The sequence below is a fragment of the Petaurus breviceps genome, unplaced genomic scaffold (assembly GCF_028583685.1).
Source record: "Petaurus breviceps papuanus isolate PSGF00001 unplaced genomic scaffold, PetGlider_PUasm1.0 90977, whole genome shotgun sequence".
Classification (NCBI taxonomy): Eukaryota; Metazoa; Chordata; class Mammalia; order Diprotodontia; family Petauridae; genus Petaurus; species Petaurus breviceps.
This window is the reverse complement of record NW_027187391.1, coordinates 55,550,438-55,566,892: the sequence shown is the minus strand read 5'-3', so window position 1 is coordinate 55,566,892 and position 16,455 is coordinate 55,550,438. Positions and strand designations below refer to the sequence as shown.

At 40.3% G+C, this 16,455-nt stretch overlaps 1 pseudogene; it reads right to left on the bottom strand.

The window, feature by feature from the left end:
* Positions 1–2,288: 2,288 nt before the first annotated feature.
* LOC138153340 (guanine nucleotide-binding protein G(I)/G(S)/G(O) subunit gamma-5 pseudogene) lies at positions 2,289–2,769 on the bottom strand (annotated as a pseudogene).
* Between the last annotated feature and the right edge of the window lie 13,686 nt (positions 2,770–16,455).

Genomic DNA, 16,455 nt, shown 5'->3' with positions numbered 1-16,455 from the left:
AGTAAGAGCAAAAACTCAAATTCAGGTTGTCTGAGGCGATATGATGCAGTGGAAACAGTACTGAATTTGAAGTTGGAAGGAAGGAAGGAAATAAGCATTTATTAAGCACCTAATATATACCAGGTACTCTATAAAATATTATCTCCTGGGAAATAAGCTCTACTTTTATCCCTATTTTTGCAGTTGAGGAAAATGAGGCAGACCAATGTTAAGCTATTTGTCTAGCTAGTAAGTTGTCTGAGGCAGATTTAAACTCAGATGACCTGGATTTTAATTTTGACTGTGCCACTTACTTTGTGACCTTGGGCAGATCACTTAATCTCTTAGGCTGCAGTTTTCTCTTTTGTAAAATGAGAGCACTGGATAAAAGATCTCTAAGTTCTTTTTCAGCTTTGTATTCTATGATTCCAAGGCCAGGGCTTTTCCCCTCTACATTCCTGAAATGAACATAGAAAATTGACAGTTGGAGTGAAGTAGGAATTAAAAAAAATCAGAACTTGATGATTCTTCATTATACACTCCTGGGCTGACTGGCTTTTGCTATCCTGATTTACATGTAAATGTAAGGAGCTTCATCTAGCACTCTGCCATTCTTCAGTAATAAAAAGGTAAAGCTAAGAAAGCTATACAGCCATAAGGACTCAATTTAATTAAAAGGTTAATTCTTTTCATAGGTCAAGAGGATGACTTCTCAGCCATACCCCAGGAACAGAAAGGTTAGCACTGTGAGGTATCATCTAATTGTGTATGCAGGAGGTCTACTTCTGTTCAAACAGGATCAAAAGGACAGAAGACTGAATACGGCAAGAGAAGGAGGACATAATAACTGGACATGATACGTATTTCTTGTGCTTTTCATATTTTGTGCATGTTAAATAAAAAAAACACCCAGCTCATTCTAGAGGATTAGTTACTGAGGAACATTTGAGAGTTCCAGTTAGGGACAAAGAGAGAAACCTAAGCTAAAGTTATGGACTTGTTTAGAGAGAAGGAATCAGGTGCACAGTGATATTATGGAGGTAGAAATGGCAAGATCTCACAACTTTCTTGATACCTGGGTGAGGGAGAGGGAGGAGTTGAGAATAACATCTAGATTTTGAGTCTGGGAGACTGAAGAGTTCTTTTTTCTCTCTCTGTCTGTGTTTCTTTTTCTCTCTCTTTCTCTCTATTTCTGTCTGCCTCTCTCCAGTTGGAACATAAGCAACCTTTCCTTCAGGCATCCAGCAGAGGGAAGGTATCCTTTTCCTCCTCCTAGAACATGTGCTTGCTTAGATGAGCCTGAGTCTAGACCTCAAGTCGGTCTCTCCTGTTTCATGTTTCCTTCTCTGAACACAGGTTACTGAACAGTGACTCTGAGATGTTTCTAGCATTGGAAGCTATTTGTATGTCTTAGAGCTCTTGGGTCCAGGTGTTGCTTGTCCAGTAGAAAAAAATCTATACAACAACTTCTCAGAGGAGAGAAGATGACTACTATTAGGAGGATATTATAGATGAAAGCAGTAAGAAAGCTCAGGCCATGGACAGTATTGCAAGGACATCCAGACTGTTGGCACAGATAGTTTGGGTAGTCATGTAAGTGTAATAGTAATGGAATTTAAAGATCCCCCTGATCCCCCTGTATTGGCTTGGTTTTTGGGTTGAGTGTTAAACCCAGAGCTTGTGAATCCCACTTGTGGGATGGACTTGTTGACATGAAAAGAGAGGGCTGAACTGGGAGGAGCTGGTACCATGGATTTAGAGAGGCACAAGCAGAGAGAAGAGAGGCAGAAGAACTTTTGGAAGCAGCATTATGGAAGCAGAGAGAGAGAGAGAGAGAGAGAGAGAGAGAGAGAGAGAGAGAGAGAGGATTGCTGAGGGCCAGTTGGAGCTGCCCAGGACTTTTGAGAGCTGCCACCTGGAGCTGCCAAGCACTGAGGAGACATGGCTGTGATGCCTGTATTTTGTCTGTCTGTCTTGATGTTGTTTTGCCAGATTCGTCCACTGGTGAAGGACAGTGTTGTTGTTGCAGAGGTTCTGGAAACTTGCTGTTGGTTCAGAAGCCCTGAAGAAGGATTTTCCTGTTGTATGTTTACAGAAATCCTGGAAGAGGGTCTTGCTGATGTTTTCAGGGGTCCTGAGACTGTTCTGCAGGCAGAATATGAATTGATGAGGACACTGGAAATGTATCTTGTGGCCTTGTTAAGCTTTGTCTCCCCAGGAACAGAGATTGCTGAGAACTTGCCTTGGGTCAAGATGAAGAAAAGACTTCTCTTTGGGTATTAAATGCTGTGATGACATATATATTTCATCTGAATACTTTATTGTATTCTTGCCAGTGTACAAAACAGAAATGGATGAAAATTCAGAGAGGTAGATGAGAAAGTCTGACACAAGTTGAAATTTGGATGATTAACTTGGCACATTGTTACACACATATAGATTAAACTTTTGTGCAGGCTTCAGAATTCTCTTTCCTTTGAATAGTCACAATTCACATCACATCACAGAACATCACGTCACGTCACAGATCCACATATGAAGATGGATTTGGAGATCCTTCCCAAGTAGCTTAAGATCATCTTGCTACAGGAATGAACACACTTTCTGGGACCAGAAAGGATTAGTACTGGAAGATACCCCAGTCAGCAGGGGATCATTTTGGGCATTTTGCAGGCAAAATTCTTTCAGATCGGCAGCAGCTTGAAAAACCTTCATGCGGTGGAGCCTGGCCTCGAGCAGGAGCTGCTGCACCACCTTCCTCATGGCCACGACATTGGAGCTGCTGGACATGGCACAAGGAGCTAGGGTCCTCGGTCGGTGGTGGGTGGTGGGTGGTCGGGCAGATGTCTGCTCGCTCCCTGGCTTGCTGGGTCTGGCCTGTGATGATATTTTAACCTTGTTGTAGCTCAGGGGTAGATGCCCCTTTTGAGAAGGTGCTTGGAGTTAACTGATGATAATTGTAATTCAGTTGTGATCCAGGGGTAGGAAACTTTTGACTTTTTTGTGCTCTGTGACTGACCAAATGAATGTACTTTGTTTATGATTGGAAACTAATCTCCATTTGAGAAGGACTTTGTGATTGACTAGATGAATGTACTTTCCAGGGGTGTAGTAGTACTTGGAAATTATTGAATTACACTTGGTGAATGCTGTATTTCGATTTTCTCAGTTCTGTGAATGTTTTGCCTTAATTTGTCACTGAATAAAATGTAGAGTTGCTATGCTGGTATTCTGAACCTTGGAAATTGCCTTTGCTTGGCATTATAATAAGTCTTCGGAAAATCATAGGATTATGGTTGCATAGATCTAAATCTAGAAAGGGTCTTAAAGATCATTAAGACCTCATATCACACACAAGACTTTTGAGGCTTAGAGAGTGACCTGATCAGGGTCACACAACTGGTGAAAGTCTGAGGCAGAATTTGACCTCCTTACCTCTTAGGAAAGTATAATGGGAGTTCTTTGGAAAGTATAATCGGAGTGATAAGTTACTTTGTTCATGTTTCAGATACTCATCATTATGCTTCTGAATTTTTATTATTTTTAATTTTTTTGGTGTGCGTGTTTTAAACATTTCATGTGATACTACTTTGTACATTGAATACATTTTGTAAAAGGGACATCTGTTTATCTTTTAAGAGAAGACTCTAGATAAGAGTTATGTCTAACCTTTATTCCAGAGATTTTCCTTATAGCTCTACTCTAGGGTGGAGGAGGGGATAATTAGCCAAGAAGAGCAGAGCTTGATCCTCTTGCCTTGGGCTTTCAGGCTCCCTGAAAACTTGAACCTAGTCCACATGAACTCAGAACTGGGGCTTCTTAGTGGTAAGAAGTTATTCTTCCATCTTTTCTCCCTCCATTTTCTCTTCCTCTTCCCCTTGGTCTTACAAATTCTTACCAACTAACATTCTGAGGACAAATTCAGTTTTCCAGTTTTCTTAACATCAAATGGGGGTGGTCTGTATTGTATACATGAATATAATAGCCACCAGAAAGCTCTATGCCTAACTACGGATGACTACATGGGCATTCGAGTTTATAAATCAGTCTCTTGTAGTTTAATTAATTTCTAGCCATATTGTACACTATTCTCTAGACTCCACATCTCACCCTTTTAGAAGCTGATACTCCCTGATATTTTCTTATCTTTCTCTCTGCCTAGAATATTATTCTCTCCCTGGAATGTCTCTTAACACCTATTGTCACCTGGAAAAATCTTACCCTCTCTTTTTCTTTTTTTTGGAGGGGGGAAGGCAAGGCAGTTGGGGTTAAGTGATTCTCCCAAGGTCACACAGTTAGTCTATCTAGGAAAAGGGCAGGGTTTTCTTGATTTGTTTGAGAAATTTCTCTAACTTTCTGGTAATTCATTTGCTTTTGAAATGCAGTTCTTAGGCCTTCTAACAGGCAAAGTACCATATGGTCTCTCTTCTCCCTATCATCCCATATCTGATAATCCCATCCTGGGTAAATAGTGGGAACAGCAGTTGTTCCTGGGGGTATTTTGCTAGCCAAACCCCCAAATTTTGGGGCTTGTTCCCAGATTCTCCTCTTCTCAGTGGAACAACAAAGAAAGCTCGAATTGCAGGGATAAGTCCTGAAAGCCTTCAGTATACTTTGTTGGGTTTTCAGAGAACTTACCCAACTTTTCTTTAATTTGATTGAGATCAGAAATGGAGAATGGGACATGCACTCTAGTTGTCCCTAGAGAGGTGCTTCCCTTAAGGGAAAAAGCCCTGAAGGTGGTGTGTAGACAGAGGACTGGGAAGAGATATTGGAAGTCCTACTTCCTGTGAGAGATTGACTGGGGGGTGCTGGCTGAACTGGATCAGACTGTAAGACTGGGGGATCTGGCTGGCAAGGGGGAAGATCAGCCAGCACCTGAGAAGGGGAAGGGGTCAGAAGAGTTCAGAAGTCTATGACTGCCTCGGGGCTAGGGCCTGAGGCCTGAGTAGGTGTTGCCTCAGGGGGAGGGGCCACAGAAGGAGGCTCCTCAGCAAGACCAGTGGCTGGGACCTGAGCAGGGGTCCCTGATGGGGGAGGGACCATGCTGGGAGATGCAGGGTAGGAGATATGGATGGTGTAGGAGGCAGGAAATGAAGGGTATTGGGCTAGAGGAAAAGGGAAGGGGAACCAAGGAGAAAAGGGTTGGGGTGCAGCAGAATGGGCTGGAGGAGCTGCCTCAGTGACCTGAGCAGGAGTTGCTGAGGGGTGAGGGGCTGGGGCTGAAGCCATAGGAAAGGGGTCATTTAATTGGTCCCCGTTGCCCCTCTGTGGAGGGCCTTTACCTTCAAGCTTCTCACAGTCTTTCCTGAGAACCTTCGACAAAAGCCATTAAGTAGGCAATTTCTATCCATCTTCTTTCTCTATGACAGTATGATTCTAACTGCAAGAGAGTATTCTCTTTTAAAGTCCCCAAAACAGGCCACGATTCATCGTCCTTTAGGCTATACCGAGGCCAAACGGTGTTACAAAAAAAACTTTTCCTTTTTAAGGTCTCCAGAGAAACTAAATTTTTTCCAATGTTGTAAAAGACAACCCAAAGGCGAACTTTTGGGAGCTACAGGCATAGGGCCTGGAAGTCCCTTCGTCCATAAAGGAAGGTTTGAGAATAAGCCTCGAAAAACAAACAAAAAAAGACCCACAGAAAAGTATCTGAAGTTTTCCCAGTTCCCTAGCACTGAGAGAATTGAAAGTATCTGGCTTAAATTCTAGATGTGGCGTCTGTCCTTGTCTTCCATTCTTCAGAAGCTGCGCACATGTCCATGTTCTCCAAAATTACCAAAGAGGACTGAGACCCTGAGGTCAGGCTGAGCACGAAACAGCCTCCTAGGCATCTGACCTAATGGGACCTGAGAGGTTAGGCCCCCCCCCCAAAAAAAAGAAACACACACACACACAAAACCACAAAACAAAACAAAAAACAGCACTTCCAAGGTACTAGGGAAAGAGAGAGGCTTATGTATCTTCCAGTCCCAGCTGGAGAAGATCTTGAGATTAGCAGTGTTTCCAGTATCAGGGAACCATAAAAATGAAGAGGTTACCCACAAAGAGAGTTAGAGCTGCTCTGAAGACCCCAAAATACCAACGTGCTGGGTCTTGACGAATGAATTCGACTTGTTTTCTCAGTCAAAGAAAAGTAAAGTTTATTAAAAGTTCACTTGGATTAGACATAGAGTTGTCTGTGTTAGGTCATTCTGTGGAGCTCTCACAGACATGGAGACAAGATGGGGGTCTTATATACAGAAGGTTGTGGGAGGAATCTAGGGGTGGTCTAGAGGAGGAGTTTGGGGAGGGTCTTCAGGAGGAGTTAATGAGGTCAATGAGTGATTAAGGGTGGGAAGTTGCTGGAGGCAACCTGGAGACTACAGACAATGGTGGGCTAGGCCAGTTCAAGGGTGGATTGATATTTTGATAGGCCCAAGGGTAGGCAGTCTAGTAACAGAGATTTGGGCCCAGCCACACAATGTAAGGCTTATTGCTTCATGCAAATGCCTCATCAAATGAAATGATTTAATCAGAATTCAAGGGGGGGGGATTCCCAGAGCCTGTACCTCAAGGACTCAAGGAGAGCTGAGGGGGTTCCCAGAGCCCATACATACCTCATTATACATAGTGCCTAGCACATAATACACACTTAATTAATGTTTATTGTTTGTTCCTCTGTAGAGTCCTGGGTTAACCTGGGATCCATGAACTTTTTAAAAAAATATTTTGATAACTATTTTTCAGTATAAGTGGTTTCATTTATATTTTCTTTATATGAATTTTATTTTATACATTTAAAAAATTAACATTCTGAGGAGTTTTTAAGTTTCACTGGTTTATCATGACCCAGAAAAATGTTAAAAACCTGCAGAGATAAACTGAATAGTAGCTTATAATAGCTTATATTTATATTGTTGATTAACAAGGATGTAGCCTTCTTCAAAATAAGAGCTAGGGAAAAACCAAGAGAGCCTTCATATTCCATTGGCATCTGTATAATGTTAAGAAAAATAGAATTAGGCTGCTAGCATTTTGGATTGGGATACTGTAGAGAATTTACAGGACAGGCTGAAAGGAGGAAACTTAGTGTATTATATAGGGTTATAAGTTGCCTTATTGAAAGGATCTCTGATTTGATAGGATCATAGAACCATCCAAGTATCAAAGTACATTTACATAGTACCTTATAGTAACATGGAACTTTATATCTGTTATTTCTTTTGATGGTCACAGTACCCCTGTTGAAGTATCATGATCTCCATTTTACAGCTCATGAAACTTAGGCTCACAGAGCATACCTGATTTGCCCAAGTTCATATACCTAGTTAGTAGTAGAGTTAATCAGTCAATCAACAAGGATTTAAGTACTAGCCCAGACTCAAACCCAGGAGAGGCTTCTGACTTCCTCAGCTACCGTGTTTCCTGATAATAAGACCTATCCTGAAAATAAGCCCTCCCCTTACTGTGTAAGATTCCTCTAAAATAAGCCCTCCCCCGAAAATAAGCCCTATTGAGATTGCTACTGTAGTGAAGGTGATCCCCTGCGCTACGTGCTACACACTACATTACGGTACCGCGCCGAGCTGCATCCAATCAGAGCTGCAGCAGTGAGCGTGTCATCCTGTTCTTCCCCAGTGATTTGCTTATTGAATAAAGGTACATTTTTTTCTTCACATTTACCTGTTTATTAAAATTTCTGTCAATGTTCATTAAAATAAGCCCTCCCCTGAAAATAAGCCCTCTGGTGTTTTTCTGTCCAATAATAATAATAAGACAGTGTCTTATTATCGGGGAAACACGGTAGTGCTTTTGCTTTGACCTTTATCAGTATTTGTGATGAGGTACAGGCTCTGGGAACCCCCTTGAACTCTGATTGAATCTTCCCATTTGATAAGGCATTTGCCTGAGGCCATAAGCCTTTCTTTGTGGCTCTGCCCAAGTTTTTGTTACTAGCTTAGCCCTCCTTTGTCCAGCAAATTGCCACCCTTGATCCTCCCAAAATATCTATACCCAAATCTGTTACACCCTTGAACTGGCCTAGCCCACCCTTGTCTGTCAGCTCCAGGTAGCCTCCAGCAATTTCCCACCCTTAATCACTCATTACTGGAGTCTGACCTCATTGACTCCTCCTGAAGACCCTCCCCAAACTCCTCCCCTAAACCACCTCTAGATTCCTCCCACAACCTTTCTGTATACAAGACCCCATCTGGCCTCCATGTGGTGTGAGAGTGCCAGAGAATTGTCTAGCACAGATTTACTCTGTGTCAGATGATTCTCTGTCCCGCTTGTCCAATACAAGCCTTACAGATACCTAGGCTCCTTAAGAGTCTACCCTATATTGGAGCGGCTAGGTAGCACAGTGAGTAGAGTGCCAGCCCTAGAATCAGGAGGACCTGAGTTTGGATCGGGCCTCAGACACTTAACACACACACAAAACTAGCCATGTGACCTTGGGCAAGTTACTTAACCCCAATTGCCCTCCAAAATAAAAAATAAAAAAAAAGTCTACCCAATATGGCAAACTTTTAATAAACTTTGCTTTTCTTTGGCTGAGAGAAGACTCGTGTCAAATTCATTCAGTAGGACCCTGCTGTGTTGGTATTTTGGGGTCTCAAGTGCACCCTTTGCCTAAACCTCATAATTTTTATGGTTAGAGGGACCACAGACAATGGTGGGCTAGGCCAGTTCAAGGGTTAACGGGATTTGGATATAGATATTTTGGGAGGATCAAGGGTGGTAAGTTGCTGGACAAAGGAGGGCTAAGCTAGTAACAAAGATTTGGGCAGAGCCACAATGAAAGGCTTATGGCCTCAGGCAAATGCTTCATCAAATGGGAAGATTCAGTCAGAGTTCAAGGGGGTTCCCAGAGCCTGTACCTCATCATTTGCAAAAAGTATTAATAGAAATGGAAGGATAGCCTAAAGGTGGCAAGCATAATTCAATAAGCTTGTACTGTTTTCATTTTGCTTTCTTCAAGTTCACATTCTCCACAGGAATAAACCTGGCCTCACCACCCCCTTCCACCTTTGTCCCTGTTCCTACATCCCTTTCCCCATCATTATCTCCCTGGCTAACCATGAATAGTCAGCTATTTATGCGTCATATTCCTCCCAAAGAAGACAGATCTTCTTTATTAGGGCATTTGGAATACCCACTATAGAATAGTAAGCATAATAGAACAATGTTCTCAATTTATTTAAATCACAAAAATGATCAGGGAATTCTGCATAGGTGGTAACTAAGATAATAAAAACTATTATGCAAAACTTTAGATGCGGGAAGGGAATGCTGTAGATAAAATGTATCAGCATTTCAGCAAAGCATTAGACAAATTCTTTCATAAAATCCCTGTGGATAGAATGGAGAAATGTGGTCTGGATGATAAGATAAAATTGGATAGATTCAGAGCTGGATGAATGACTGCATTCAGAGTGTTGATTACTGGACTGAGGTCAAACTATTATGTAGTAGGAAGAGCACTGGATTTCAAATAGGAAAACCTGGCTGTAGCTCTTGGGACAAATCACTTTCTTTGGGCCTTGGTTTTTCATCTGTAATGTAGGGGGTTGGACTAGTTAATGTCTAAAGACCTTTGCAGCTTTAAATTACATGATCCCATGAAAAGATTTCCAATAGTGTGCCATTACTTCTGTTACTAGTCCTTTTAAATCACTGCTTTGAAGTCTACTCTTGTCAATTACAAATACTGTTCTGAGAAGGGATTCCTTACCCAGACAACAGTTTCTGGAATCTCAAAATAAGTAGTAAATAGAGGAATGCAGTGGGTTAATTTAAATTAAGCCAAATTACTCATTAAGGTAATTTTTTATGGGTGGGGATCAGTGTTCATTTTTTTCAGATATAAAATACTGGGTAGGGGCAGCTAGGTGGCATAGTAGATAGAGTGCTGGGCCTGAAGTCAGGAAGACCTGTGTTCAAATCTGGTCTCAGGTACTTCCTAGCTATGTGACCTTGGGCAAGTCACTTAACTGTTTGCCTCAGTTTCCTCATCTGTAAAACATGCTGGAAAAGGAAGTAGCAAGCCACTCCAGTATCTTTGCCAAGAAAACCCCAAATGGGATCACAAAGAGTCAGACATGACTGGATAACAACAAATAAGATATTTATTTTCTCTACCATGTAAGAAATGGCTTAAAACACAAAAGACTTAGAGGCCCTCTAACAAGAGAAATCCCATAAAGCAGGTCATGGATGACCCAGAGCTGAAAGGATGCAGTATTTTGGAATAACATGGTAAACCCTGGGGTAACTGGGTCAGTTAGAGGAGATAACTTTTGGCTCAGTATCTTTGTTTTGACTCCTCTGTAGTATGTACGTAGTGATCTCCAGACTCATTGGGGTTGGGGATGATATGGGAAGAATGAACTATGCTCTTTCCCCTATCTGCTACAGCTCCCAACTCAACTTGTGCCTGGGCCTCTGTCTGACTTTTCCACTTTGCATTTATCTTTCTGAGTGGGTAACTGAAAACTGTTCTTGATGTGTCCAAGTTTAAAGGTGGCCTTGTGAATTCAAGATGTTTGGAGATCTTAGGTCCTCTCCTTTTGGTACCAAGTAGAGGACCCTCTAGTAATTACTCCTGTGCTCTTGGAGAAGATGATAACCAACAAGAGGATTGGGCCAAAGTTTGATGTGTTTTATTAATGGATATGACCCAGGAATTTGGATATTGGAAAGCAATGAAATGTAAAATATCTAATCAGCCAACATCCAAATTGCTTTATGTTCTGATGAGGGTTGAATATTAACTTCTTAAGAGATTACAGTAATTATAAGTCAAATTGTGCTTGTGAGAATCTTTTATGTGTAAGAAATAAATATCTGTCCCATACCTGATTCATATCATTCATTGGGTGATTTTTTTACTCTTTTCCTTAGGAAGATAGACATGTTATACATTATTATCCCTTCCATAGATTATTGCAACAACCTCTTAACTGGTCTCCCTGCCTCATCTCTTCTCTTTTCAATTCATTTTACAAATTATTCCCAAAGTGATTTTCTTTAAGCAAAGAACTGATTAGGTTGACACCCTTACTTTAACCAACTCCTGTGGTTTCCAATTGTGTCTATAATAAAATCAACATTTCTTAAGCTTTTAGAAGCCTATCCAACCTATCTTTTCAGTCTTATTGGACAGTATGCCCTAACTCTGTGATTCAGTTAAGTTAATTTTCTCTCTGTTCTTCACACAGGACAATCCATCTCCCATCTTTGTGCCTTTGCATTGACTGTCTCGCATGAAATACACTACCTTCTTATTTCTGCCACAGAGGCCTTTAAGATTCAGCTTAAGCAGTATCTCCTGCATGAAGTTTTTTTTTTCTGATTCCTTCCAACTATTAGTGTCCTCTCTGACAAATATTTTGTATATAGTTTTATTTATTCACCTTATATTTGTCTCCCTGTTATTTCCCCCATTAGAATAAGGGCTTCTTGCAAATTTGTTCTGTTTCATTCTTTGACCTTGTATCCTTAGCATCTTATATATTACCTGGTGCACAGTAGCTACTTAATAATTGTTGGTTATTGATTAATACACTGAATAAAAATGAAATTGAAAAATTTACAAAAGAAGGTAAAATTTAATAGGGATAAATATAAAACTTTCCATTCAGGTTTTAAAAAATTGTCTGCAAACTCACAGGATGACAACAGCAATTTACTCTGCCCCTGATTCTTTCTAGCAGTGTTACCTGGCCAAGTGATTAGTTGGCATCTCTGAGTTTTAGCTTTCTCATACATATCACGAGGATATTTAAACCCATAGTACCCATCTGCTCTGCTGTTTCACAGAATTGTTGCTTGTCAAGCTGTCCTCTTTTGTGTTGGATTATTCTCCCGGTGACATACAATGGTCTCTCATTGTATAACATGGCACTGTGCCAAATCACTAATCCAGTTCTAGGAGGACTAGACATAAGCCAGTCCATTTTCCACTGCTGTACTCAAGCTTGAGGAATTCCCTAACCCACACCCAGAATGCTAATGTGGCTTCAGCCTTCTTGGGCCACTCTGGTTTTGGCTTTGGGAGCAAAGCATGCCAGGACGGTCTGATCTCTTTGTAAGCGTCTAGAGATTCTTTGTGATGTCATAGTTGGATAGAGAGGTTCAGGGAATGTTTCAGTTTTAAGATTTTTCCAGACCTGGCCCAGGATCCACTTTGGAACCACCTCAGGCATCAGGGAGATGACCCTGGGGTTTGAGCATTAGATGGGCAAACTATGGAACCAGCTAATCTTCCCAAGGCATTTGAAAAATATGACTGTATAGCAGGCATTTTTCTATGCAACAGTTCCTTTATTATTCTCCCAGATAGCACTTATCACAAATATAATTAAGTATTCTGATAGATCAATAGACAGATGGCTTCCTTGATATCTGCATTTCTTCTGTCAGTGCAGATTGTCACCTAGCCACATTTATCTCACAGAACTCTTGTCTATATCCTTCTATAAATCTGTCATGGAGAATCTCTTGCCTCTTAGATGATTTAATGTAATTTTTCACAAACTTCAAAAATTACAATATTAAAATGCAATGTGGGGAAGATAGGTATACACATATTAGGTCTATTATTTAATTTAATTTAATTTAGGTCTATAATCAGTTGTGTATCTACTTTAGAGTAGAAGTACTGATGTTATTTGATTTTTCTGATTTCTTTCACTTTTCTGAAAAACTATGGTCTTGGTTGCTGTGCTATAATTTTTTCCCTTTGTCTGGCTAGACTTGTTGCAAAGTGATTTCTGTAGTTGGTTTGAGCATAAGATAACAAACCAGGTGATTCAGATTACTTGGCCTAGTGCCACATTTCAGGGTAAGGGATGAAGGAAATCAGGGTAGATCTCCTGTTAGGTCTTGACATAAGGAGGTGGGTAGTAGGTATAATACTTCCCCTCTCCCCACCCACTTAGAGAAGCTAAACTGTCATATGAGTTATTTGATGATTCTATATTATTCCTTTGGGGCTTGAGTAAGAGAAGGGTTACTCTAAGTGTGTTATGATTTTGAGATGACCAAGAATAGCCAATAAAAGAAGGCAAAATGTCAGGATCAAGCATCTGTTTTTCTTTGAAAGGAACTCATGGCAGATCTTCCGTTTTGTTATTTCCATGGTTTAAAGGCATTAAAAAGCTTCAAATGATGGTTGGTCTGACATTACCCAGTTGTTATATCCTAGAAGTCAAAACTATAACAGGAATGACTGTCAACTAGTACTATAAAGAGAAAAGGGAAAGTTATTTGAGGAAATTAGGTCTTTGACAAATGTAGAAATTACATGGATTAGAAATAGCTTTTTGTATGAAGTTATTGACTGTGTAGTCAAACAAATACTCTGTAACTCAATTAGTTCACATTTCCAGTTAAACATCTCATGGTGATAAAATCCTAGGTTCTTACTGAGGAAAATCTGCATGTCTGTGTTTTAATGAAACTTCTTACATTCAGTTTCCATTCAACAAATTCCATGTACTTGGACCCAATAATCAATTCAAAACTAGACTCATTACTTAAAACACTGACAAGTTTCTTTGCCTTGTGCAGCAATTTTCCACTAATGATAAATGTAAACGGATCTATGTAGGCCTCATTATCTCCCCCTTTTGCTGTGGAATCAATCAGGCACTATCTCTTATGCTAACCTTAGTAAATCCCCAGGGAAAATAAGGAATAAGATAAAGAATTCATAGAATCATAGATTTCAGACCTGGAAAGTTCCTTAGGGGTCATCTAGTCCAACCTCCCATTTTACATATGAAGAAACAGCGCTATAGAGGCTAATGACCTCAACCAAGGTCAGAGAGGTAGTTAGCCGAAGAACCAGGATTCATTCAGATCCAGGTCCTCTGATTCCAAATTTAAGGAATACCCTTTCAAGTATCTTTCAACAATTACATTTTCTAAGTTATTTTAGAAATTTCCACAACCTGAGATAAAAAGGATTGCCTTCCTTGGTTGCAGTAATTTCTAAAACAACTGAGCTAGGTAGCGTACCAGCAAAAATGATGAGGGTTACTTTAAGCAGAACATTAAATTTAACTTATTGATATTTTAGGCAAAGCCTTGCTTTCATTCAGTAAATATTATTAGTCATGTAAGGAAAGAGGAACTTTTTTTTTCTATTTTAGTTTAATTTAATGAAAAATATTATCAGGTCTATTGGTGTCCTATGTAACAGAAAGCAGAGTTTTTGAGTTTCACACAAAATGTCAGGAAAGATCTAATAGTCTACTGCTTATGTGGAGGTCCTGATTTAAGGCACTGAAAGGTATAAGAAAGGTAGATGTAATCAGATGAAGATAAAAGCAGGAGAAGATGAGCACAGGAGGAGTGTGGGACAGAAGGCACAAGAGGTGAGGAAAGGAGCCTCTTATTGAAAAAAGAATACAAGAGCTAACAGGAAGTTGACCAGGATCTGCAATTATTTTTCTGAGACCTGTGCTTATTAGAAGAAAAGACATTGTTTTGCTGACAGCTGATTGACTAAAGGGCAGCATCATCCTCTAGGATCATCTATATAGGCTGAGAGAAAGAAAACCTTTCAGGAGTTTGCCTGTGTTGCTCCTTTGGTATGAGAGGGAAAACAAAAGAGGGAAACATAGACTTTGCCTCTAACTTTGCTGCGAGAAGAAATGTATCTCTGCTAAGACCTGCTTGAATAAAATAGAATCCCCTGCTATTTGAAGAGTTGACTTCAGAAAGACTATGTGGTTCTTTAATTATCTAAATCTTGAAAGGGAAAAAAATCCTCAGAGCCCCAGACCATATTTGAGTTTTTCTGCCTTAAGGGAACTGTTTATCAGTGAAAAAGCATAGCGCTTTCTCAACAACCTGCCAAATGTGGCCTTGAGCTAAAAGAGCCATTATTTTAGCTGCCTAAGAGGCTTTACCTAATAGGAGATATATGAGGACTAGGAAGAAATATCAGAGAAGCAGTTTAGTGAGCAAGTGATATGTAGCATAGACTGTTATCTACAGAGACCAAAGAGATCAAGGTCTATGGTCCAGAGTTGTGAGTTGCTCCAGGCTTATCGATTTTCCTATTTATGTATTTTCCTGCTAGTTTTCTGTAAGTGTGAGCTTATTCCCTTTACCCCTCAGTAACATTGTTTATTGGTGGGAATGCAAGTTTATGGGTGGATTGTTATATTTTGGTTATTCCTGTTTTTGCATTTTATTCATTACATATGATGACTATTCTTGGTTTTGCCTTATTATTTAGTAAATATTTCAAATTTAACCATCAGTCATGTTATTGTGATTGATTTGTGTAAATGGAAAGCACACCAGTGGGGACTCAGGGGATGCAGTAGTGAGTTATAGGAATATATCCTTCCATATACTAGATTTACCCCTAAGATTCTGAGAGGGAGTTTGAGTAGTAGATATATGGTAATGATTATCCCCTGCTATTGTAAAGGCAGTTTGGGGTAAACAGGACAGTCTAGAGAAAGATAAAGGGGATATGGTCTTCATGTGGGTGCCACCCTGTAGCAGCAAGCACCCCAAGCGCGTCCTCAGGGTTTGCAGCTACCACAGGTTCTTGGATCTGCTTTGTTAAAGGAAAGCAACTCAAAATGGGTTACCAAGCTTACTTTAATCAGTCAGACATATATCGTTTACCTTGTTCAGGAGAAAAGGTCAGCACCCTGAACCTCAAAGTATACAGGCATAATTATCAAGACAGAAACATCAAGTAGACAGATTTCCAAACTGTCCAACCATTACATCCATACCCAGTCAACATCTGGGTTTCCACATTCTGGGTTTTTCAAAGCCGGGGGACTCTCAACAACAGCTTCCCAGAATTCAGATCAAATCACAGAACACTTCTCAAAGTGAGTCCCAAAACAAAGCTACACATCAGGGCTTATATAGCCTTCTCCTGGCTCAGAGAATGTAACAACCTTATTGACCCACTGGCCAATCAAAAAGTATCTACTGAAAAACCAGCCTCCCACCCCAGGCTCCAGGTACACGTTAGCCTAGGGGCAGGGAAGATCTTTAAATCTGCATTTCCATTACACACCCTGAGATTAAATAAAGATGAGGAGACTGAGAATAGTAAGGTTAAATGACTTACCCATATAAGTAGCATGTATTAAAGACGGGATTTGAATCTAGGACCTCTGACTCCAGGGCAAGTACTTTTTTCAGTGTACCATTCTGTCTGCATACTCCTACTTCCTGTTCCCCTAATTTCTGTGATGCAGAGTCAGTTGCTAAAGTAAGTAACCCCATTTCCCTGCCACCTCTTTCCAACGTTCTTATTCTTGTAAAATTCTATCCTCTTTAATCTTCCTCCTTAAATACAGTGAAGTGGTGATGTAATCGATAGAACACTAGGCTTGGAAACAGGAAAACTCATCTTCATGAGTTCAAATGTGACCTCACTTACTAGCTGTGTGACCTTGGAGAAGTCACTTAACCTGTTTGCTTCAATTTCCTCATCTGCAAAATGAGCTA